Source organism: Phyllobates terribilis, unplaced genomic scaffold (assembly GCF_046119375.1).
Source record: "Phyllobates terribilis strain yellow unplaced genomic scaffold, ASM4611937v1 Scaffold_5__5_contigs__length_657084704, whole genome shotgun sequence".
Classification (NCBI taxonomy): domain Eukaryota; kingdom Metazoa; phylum Chordata; class Amphibia; order Anura; family Dendrobatidae; genus Phyllobates; species Phyllobates terribilis.
Window position 1 is genome coordinate 111,318,260 of NW_027362765.1, and position 6,918 is coordinate 111,325,177.

Here is a 6,918-nt window from a genome sequence, read left to right on the forward strand (position 1 = left end):
TGTACAAGAATATAACTACTATAATACTGCTCCTATGTACAATATATAACTACTATAATACTGCCCCCTGTGTATAATATAGCACATATAATACTGCCCCAAAAATATAATTCTGCCCCCCTATGTCCAAGAATATGACTACTATAATACTATCCACTATGTACAAGAATATAACTACTATAATACTGCCCCTATGTACAAGAATATAACTACTATAATAGTGCCGCCTATGTATAAGTATATAACAACTATAATACTGCTCCTATGTACAAGAATATAACAACTATAATACTGCCCCCTATGTACAAGAATATAATTACTATAATACTGCTCCCTGTGTACAAGAATATAAGTACTATAATACTGTCCCCTAAGTACAAGAATATAATTACTATAATACTGCCCCTATGTATCAGAATAAAGCTACTATAATACTACCCCTATGTTCAAGAATATAACTACTATAATACTGCCCCCTATGTACAAGAATATAACTACTATAATACTGCCTCAATGTACAAGAATATAACTATTATAATCCTGCCCCTATGTACAAGAATATAACTACTATAATACTGCCCCTATGTACAAGAATATAACTACTATAATACTGCCCCCTATGTACAAGAATATAGCTACTATAATACTGCCCCCAATGTACGAGAATATAACTACTATAATACTGCCCCCTATGTACAAGAATATAACTACTATAATACTGCCCCCTATGTACAAGACTATAACTACTATAATACTGCTCCCTATTTACAAGAATATAACTACTATAATACTGCCCCCTATGTACAAGAATATAGCTACTATAATACTGCCCCCAATGTACGAGAATATAACTACTATAATATTGCTCCAATTGTCGGATCAAAATCAGACATGTCTCTGTGATTGTCTCCGGTCTGCAAAAAATCATGGACATGTGCATAGCCCCATAAACTATCACAAGTTCGAGTGCTATCCGTTCAAACTATGAACAGCACTCATAAGTGAAAAGCTGACATATGTATGGTCCATAGGGTGGGGCAAATGCAAGGCTTTTTGAAGAAGCTCACCGCATCTTTCTTTTCTGTGTTATGTTAAATTGTAGCATGACAGCGGCCATTTCGGACAATAGCAAATTATTCCGATTAGCAAATTTTGGCTAATTTTGAAAAATTTGGATCATACTTGAAACATAAGAATTTATTTGCTCATCTCTAACCACAATGCTTCATTTTTGGTATATAGAGGAAATATCTGACTAGAGAGGTGTATATTTTGCGGTTTTCTTGTGTTTCTGGAGACATTCGGTATATCACATTCGTACTGTTTGGATCTTCTTTTCCTTGGCTTTGTCTTAGGGAGGTTTAGTTGAGAAGTCAGTATTTCATTGAGAATGTTTTGCCCTAAGACGTTTTACCATGTTTTTTTTTTCTCGGTTGCAGATAGCTAATTGGGATATTGCAGAGGTTTCTCTCGTCTACTCCCGGCAGGTGACTGATGGTTGTCGCAGGTGGGGTTTTTGATGATTTGGTAGCTGGAGTGCTGCAGTTTGCTGTCACGGCGCTCTGTGTAGGTGGATGAAAGATGCTGCAGAACAGAAGTAAAGTCTATTATGTAAGTGAAATGTGCCACTCTATTTAGAGAAAGACAAAGACAAAAAAAGAATTTAAATTTTGTCTGTAATGTTTGCAGAAGATAAACCTAGCAATCAAGACTGCAGGATCCGGCATGTGAAAAAGCATTTTATTCTTCAGTGTAAGCAAATTTAACTCTTATATGATGTACACACTTGTATTAACTTAAAGTTATCCCTCTCACTATACAATTAGAAAAAATCCCATGGGCATAATTAATTAGAATAGGGTCATTATAGATCATTAGTGCATATAGTATGTAGCTAGATACTCCAACAAGGAAATATATTTCAAACAGAAGAAACAAAGGAGTAACTTTAAAACACATATACATTTTATTGAGAAAAATTGATTTAAAAACCTTACAAATGTGAATAAGATGGACAAAGTAGCAATACAAACAGTCCGAGTACAGGCCCAGATGACCAAAAATTTGGTCAACAGATAATCAGCAAGTCTGAAATAGGGTGCAATACAACACAAATTGGAATTTGTATAATAAATATTAATCATTTGTCTTTTATCCAAATATGAAAGCTGCGCCCTAAATACTGCTGAGATGCTCATAAATGATTGACTTACTTATTGTCTCAAGGGAAGTCTGGCCTGTCCCCGAGTGTAAAGCCTGAGAGTATTGCGCCCCTACGCACGTTTTGCGTGCCGACAGCACGCTTTCTCAAGGGGAAATGAAAGGGAGAATTACCTGCAGGACCTTAATACCATGTGACCGTATCACATGGTCACCAACTCACCAATAGGAGCAGCTGCGCGGCGCGTGCGCCAATCACCGCATCCGCGACACGCCCACTCCCTGGCCATCAAGCCAATCTGCCAATCACAGCAGGCCCGGAGTCCTGGGACACCCACACATGCCGGGACCAACATAGAGACGTCGGAGAGCGGTGCGCACATGGAGGAGGAGAAAAGGGGCACACGCACACTGCTCTCACGGTGAGTATAGGTGGAACAGATATATATATTTTCCTCAGAGAGGAGTTAATCACAGAGTAGATTGGAATATTATTATTATTATCTTGATGTCATCAGGGGTGCGGTGGGAATACTCGACTGAAGAGAGGGCTCTGTCTTGAGAATAGGCCAGTGTTTTTCGAATATAGCTCTCATGTTACGCCATTCATGATTATAAGTCAAAATGAAGCGGGTCCTCCCATCGCAACCACATTGTTTCTTTGATGTATAGAGGAGCGAATTGAGTGTAGCATTTTTCCCCCGCCTATAACCTGCCTTGATGCACATCTGACTGTAGCCCCTATCCTGAAAATGAGAACTCAAGTCCCTTTTCTGCACTTCAAACTTCGCATCGGATGAGCAGATCTGCCTCATCCTGAGGAACTGGCCCACTTGGACGGCACGAATAATCATCGCACAATGTGCGGATGATGCATGTATAAGTGCATTAACAGAGGTGGACTTCCTGAATACGTCAGTCTGCATGAATGCGTCATCATCCACCTCAAGTTTGATATCCAGGAAGTCCAATCTCCTTTTGTCAGCCTTATATGTTAATTTGATGTTAAATGAATTATCGTTAAGGCGACCCATGAACTGGTCGAGCTGCTCCACCGTCCCTTTCCAAAGAAAAATTAAATCATCAATGTATCTATACCAGCACTGGATGGGTTCCGCGGCATGTGCACCCTCGTCGCCAAAAAGAGCCCTCTCCCAGTACCCAAGGAACAGGTTAGCATATGAAGGCACACATGCTGCACCCATCGCAGTGCCGCGCGTCTGTAAGTAAAATTAATTCTTAAAAACAAAAAAATTGTGAATGAGGACAAAGTGAAGCAGCTCAAGCATCAGATCACAGGTCGCGCCATCTCAGCTGCTGCCCCCCAGGAAGAAGCGGACCGCCCTCACCCCACCCTCATGTCCAATGCAGGTATAAAGGGACTCTACATCTGCGGTCACAAGTAAAACGTCTGGTTCCACAAAGATCCCGTCTACCCTCCTCAGCATGTCCGTCGTATATTGTATGTACGACGGAAGCGTCTCGACTAAAGGTTTTAAGTAAAAGTCTATGAATGTACCGACAGGATGACATAAACCTTTGAGAACTGATAAGATTCGACGTCCAGGAGGGCAGACGGGATCCTTGTGGATTTTGGGGAGGAGATATAGGGTAGGGATTCTAGGGAACCTAACCGTGAGACCTTGCAAAATCCTTTTGTCAATGATGCCCCTTTCACAAATAGATATCAATATTTGTTGTAACTGGTCCGAGAAGGAGGAAGCAGGACTAGAGGATAATTTCATATAGGTCTTTCGGTTTTGCTTTAATATGTTTATGGTTATGAAATGTTTTTTATGGCATCTGATTTTGCGTACTCTGTTTTATTACATCTCTATGAAGGTCACTGATTACTTTTAGAGTCCTGAAGTTGAGATAATTAGATATTTTAGGCGGTTTTCTAGCCTGTGCATGTCAGGCGCACTGTGACTGAACTCGAGAGTGCCAGAGGTGCGCCTGGACTCGAGAGTGCCAGAGGTGCACCTGGACTCGAGAGTGCCAGAGGTGCGCCTCGACTTGAGAGTGCCAGAGGTGTGCCTGGACTCGAGAGTGCCAGAGGTGCGCCTTGACTCCAGAGTGCCAGAGGTGCGCCTGGACTCGAGAGTGCCAGAGGTGCGCCTGGACTCGAGAGTGCCAGAGGTGTGCCTGGACTCGAGAGTGCCAGAGGTGCGCCTGGACTCGAGTGTGCCAGAGCGTTAAGTAAAATAGGTTACTTGCATTTTTTCAAACAATGCAACTTAAAAGAACTCTACAAAAAAATCATTGTAGTAACGTAACCCATGATGAGTTTTTGATGCTGCATATTTTTGTTGCATCAAAAATGCAGCGTCTGAGGCCACGTGCACACGTTTTTGGTGAGTTTTACATCAGTATTTGTAAGCCAAAACCAGGAGTGGAACAATCAGAGGAAAATTATAATAGAAACTCGTCACCACTTCTCTATTTTTCATCCACGTGTGCACGTGGCCTTACTGTTCCAGCAAAGCGGATGATATTTAGCACACGTTCAGTATTTGATAATTTTTGTTACAAATGGAGAAGTGGTGGGAGTGAAGTCTTAGGCCATGTTCGCACATTCAGTATTTTACCTCAGTATTTGTAAGCCAAAACCAGGAGTGGGTTATAAATACAGAAGTGGTGACGTGTTTCTATTATACTTTTATTCTGATTGTTCCACTCCTGGTTTTGGCTTATAAATACTGAGGTAAAATACTGAATGTGCGAACATGGCCTAAGACTTCACTCCCACCACTTCTCCATTTGTAACAAAAACCTTAATTTGATTTCCTTAGCTTATCTTTAGGAGGCATTACCTCTTCCACCACATGCACAAATGTCCTGTTGTAGCATATCTTGAGGCCACGTTCAAACGTTCAGTATTTGGTCAGTATTTTACCTCAGTATTTGTAAGCTAAAATCAGGAGAGGAACAATCAGAGGAAAAGTATAAGGCCGGTTTCACACGTCCTAGTTTTTCTGGTACCGTAAAAACCAGTACCGGAGATGACCGTGTCTGTGTGTGGCATCCGTGTGCCGCATCAGGAGCACACATACCGGCATCTGGGAATCAATGTACAGTTAGCGCTGTTCCCAAGCGCCGGGTGCTAATAAAATAAAACACTTTAAATAATAATGAAATTATTATTTTTTTTACTCTTTTCTTAATGTTTATGACCAGAAAGTTAAATAAATGAAAACATTGAATGCTCCCTCTTTATTGATGTTCCAGGACACTCAATGAAATGGGAAAGTTTAATTTTTAAGTCCAGTACAAGGAGAGGATTTGGCACCAGATAAGTCATCTGTAATTAAAGCTGGAACACTGAAACCCTCAGGACTTTTTTCCACAAGTGTATTTGGTTTGTGATGAGTAGCTGCTTTGTAAGATGTTTCACTGGTTAATTTGCATCGAGTTGTCTCTGTTGAGCGGTAAGAAATTATTTTTTGTGACTTTTTAAAAAGTTTGTTCAAGTGTACTGATAATTTTTTTTATCTTTAGTTATTTTAGTTAATGTGTGACTGCAGCCTTTTACAGATATTCTGACAGTAAGGCAAAGTCTCAACTGCTCTATAATGGTCAGTAGCCCCATTTTTAGAACTATCAAAGGGACAGGATTAGGTACATTTTTCTTTAAAGCTCCACTTTAGCGGTTTTTATTTTATTTTAGGAGTGGTGCTACTAATTTTAAGCTCCCCGACCTTAGTCTTATACTCAGCAGCTCCAGTCTTTAGCTCTTCCCAGTGCCGCTCCTGTCAAGTGCTGCCATCTTGTGATTGCAACTTCTGACTGACTGGAAGTAAGAGGTAATGGTCACAAGCTCTCAATGTAAGCCTATGAGAACCTCGCTCTTACTCTCATAGACTTACATTGAGTTGTGACCTCTGGTCCGCCCAGCAAACACTGGAGTGATCTGGCAGGTCACAGACGACTTGAGCTGCACTGGTAACATAAGAAGATGGTAGCTGGTAAGTATAAGACTAGGGTCAAGGAACTTAGATTAGTGGCCCCACTCCAGCATTGAAATTAAAAAAAATGCAGCAGTGGTGCTTCAGTTGAAAGCTTCAGGAAAGTTTAACAGAACTCAATGCAATGTACAAGTGCCCTACAGTTTAGTAATGATGTGAGAGGGAGTATGGGTTGTCTCTTTAAGGCATATAGCTTTATTGGAGTTCTAAGTGACAGAATTTTGTGGGGAGAACTGAAAAAATTTCAAGAAGTGAAATAAATTGTCAATGCACATTGGTAAATTCCAAATGTTGAAACAACAAGGATTTAAAAGGTGTATGTCATGACATGAAATAGACCTCAAATAGTTTGGAAGGAAATACTGCCTAGTTTAGTTCGTGCACAAGATTCCTGGAAAACTGTGGCTGGAATATAATGGCCCCAAACAACCCAATGTAGACATAGTAGTGTTCAAAATAATAGCAGTTCAATATGATTAACCAGATTAATCCCTGTTTTTGGCATAAATTATATTACCACATGTCAAACGATTTACCAGTTGGTGCAGTAGATTCTAAGAAAACCATACTCAGCATTCATGATCTGCATGTTTTTAAGTCTGTGTATTTGAATAATTAATTGAAAGGGTGTTTGTTGAAAATAATAGCAGTGTGGAGTTCAATTAGTGAGGTCAATCATTCTGTGAAGAAACAGGTTTGAATCAGGTGGCCCTTATTTAAGGGTGAAGCCAGCACATGTTGTACATCCATTTCTCCTTGAAATCCTGAGAAATATGGATCATTCAAGACATTG

General features: G+C 40.3%; 1 long non-coding RNA gene across 1 annotated transcript; it reads left to right on the top strand.

The window, feature by feature from the left end:
- The first annotated feature begins 1,442 nt into the window (after window positions 1-1,442).
- Window positions 1,443-5,585, top strand: LOC141270916 (uncharacterized). Its single transcript, XR_012321765.1, has 4 exons — window positions 1,443-1,611; window positions 1,690-1,752; window positions 2,227-2,582; window positions 5,389-5,585. It is a non-coding gene; the product is annotated as an uncharacterized lncRNA (long non-coding RNA).
- The last annotated feature ends 1,333 nt before the right edge of the window (window positions 5,586-6,918 follow it).